At 32.7% G+C, this 2,424-nt stretch overlaps 1 non-coding gene across 1 annotated transcript; it reads left to right on the top strand.

The window, feature by feature from the left end:
* Window positions 1-1,479: 1,479 nt before the first annotated feature.
* On the top strand, window positions 1,480-1,582 carry LOC149572202 (U6 spliceosomal RNA). The gene has a single exon (XR_016361357.1). It is a non-coding gene; the product is annotated as a U6 spliceosomal RNA (small nuclear RNA).
* Window positions 1,583-2,424: the final 842 nt, after the last annotated feature.

Here is a 2,424-nt window from a genome sequence, read left to right as displayed (position 1 = left end):
CGAAAAATCAATCTACAAGTCATAACCAACATCTAGGTCAAGGAAACACCTGCAAGCAAACTATCTCAAAGGGTACCAAGACACAAGTATCAACTAATCCCAGAGGCAAAAAAGACATGTAGGAAATCTACTATGCAAGTGGGCAAGTATCATCACATGAGCCAACTCTAAGGTTACCCTGGTAGCCACTCTAGTGTCTGCCCCCCTAGTGTCTCTATGCGGCACCAATATCCTTTTGTATAGATAAGACATACTAACGAACCAAGGTTGCAACCAAGCATCTTCTCTACTTCCATCCTAGCTTATACTAGCACTCAAGGCATGGGAAAGGAAAAACAATGATCTTATTAGTTTATTTGTACTCTCATTTAATGCAATGTTATCACTTATTAAAACAACTTACAATGGGTTACCCAGGCAACCACTCTGGGATCCATCCTCCATTGCAAACCACTTCCCAATGTACACATAGATTACCTAGCCTAGGCTCATAAAAGTGCAAAAACATAGAATCATAGTTTCAACCTCAACCCTTTAGAAGTCATTGAAAAGCACCCATAGATAAAATGCAGTATTCACCTTAGTCCTTTACAAGCAACTAGAAAGCACCTAAAGGCCAATCTTGATATCACCTTAGTCCTATACAAGCATCTGGAAAGCACCAAAAGGTAAAACACAATAATCACCTCAGTCCTATACAAGTAATTGGAAAGCACTAGAAGATAACTGATCGAAAGGTCAAAGTTACAAAACTGGAAAACATTAACAACATCCAAACAAACTCATCATAGAAAATATGTGACACATCACCATGGTCGGGTATAAAGGATCATATACATAATATCATCATAGAACAAACCCCAAGCCTCTGGTAAACATCCTGATTTGGTCAAAGTAGTAAGTCAACCCAAACCCAACCTCAGTAGACCACACATCACATAAAGTACAAAAAAATTTAACTTTCATAACTCATCAGGGTTTGAAAACACAAAAGTTCCATTTTCACTTATAGGTTTTCAAGTTTTCATTTTCATTTTCAAGACACAAGGTTTGATATACAATCAGAGTTTTAGTTTTCATTCTTCCAAAGTATCAATTTTACTAAGGTTTTTGAATTATCAAAAGATGTAATAAAAATCCCCTAGTATTAAAAGTCATATTCATTTTAATTGACTTGTCTAAGCATAATCCAAGCTTTATTAAAAAACATCAATTTTCCAATTGAATTATAATGATCAATATGACACTCTCTCTCTCTCTCTCTCTCTCTCTCTCTCTCTCTCTCTCTCTCTCTCTCACACACACACACACACACACACACACACACACACACACACAAATGATAAAACTAATTCCATTTATGCAAATCTTCAATTAAACATTAATTAAAATCTAATACTAATTATTAAATTAATAATTATTATTATTATCAATTAGTAATAAATAATATTCAGTTATTTATTAATAATAACAATTATTGTCTCTTCGGAGACATCCGATAAAATTGGAACGATACAGAGAAGATTAGCATGGCCCTTGCGCAAGGATGACACGCATAAATCGAGAAATGGTCCAAATTTTTGCCAATAGTGGCATATTGTGATGGTTAAGTTGTTGTGTTGTTATCCTTGTCATCAAGGTTCAAATCTCATGGGGATGAGGTCCCCCGTTTGTGGCCTCACTGGTTCATAGCTCCAGGTCAAAGCATTTACCCCTCTAAAAAATAATAATAATAATAACAATTATTAAATAATTTAATAAATGATAATTAGTATTAAATATTATAAAAAACCTATTTAAAATTCAATATTTTTAAAAATACTAAATACAAAAAACTAAATTAACAAAACTTACCATATTTTTTAGAGCCCGTGGGCTGTTCTGCTCCCTCACCCCCTAATAATTTTTTATTTTATTTTTATAAATATTTTTCAAAAACATAAAACATTGCCCCCTCCCCCCTCCAATCGTACGCACTTTCACATTTTTTTTTCAATGAGTAATATGCAATAAAAATTATCATAGTAAATGTTTTACTGTGGTAATTTTTATTACCATATTTTTTATATAAAATTTCTTATACATATATAATAGGAAAAGCATGATTAACCAATCAAATTTCACATCTCAAAATTTGACTTCTTTCCAAACCCTACCTGCAACAAAACACCAATCTCTAAGTTTACAAAATGAGGTTTTCTAATTTCTATTAATTTACAAAGGTTTTAAAAAATGAAGAACAATCACATTCATACACAAGGGTTTCAACCTGAATATAATCTAAAATAATTTCAATCAGACATAGAGAAGACATACATTATTTAAGAACGAATCTACTCTGTAAAACCCACAAGATCCTACCTAGATCTAATGCTAAAACAAGGAACACACAGAGCTTGCAAGAGATTCTCTTTTTCCTTCGAA

The sequence above is a fragment of the Cupressus sempervirens genome, chromosome 2 (genome assembly GCF_028749045.1).
Source record: "Cupressus sempervirens isolate cs-2001-9-10 chromosome 2, ASM2874904v1, whole genome shotgun sequence".
In the NCBI taxonomy this organism is placed as follows: domain Eukaryota; kingdom Viridiplantae; phylum Streptophyta; class Pinopsida; order Cupressales; family Cupressaceae; genus Cupressus; species Cupressus sempervirens.
The sequence above is the reverse complement of the archived record's forward strand: the minus strand, read 5'-3'. Positions and strand labels throughout refer to the sequence as shown.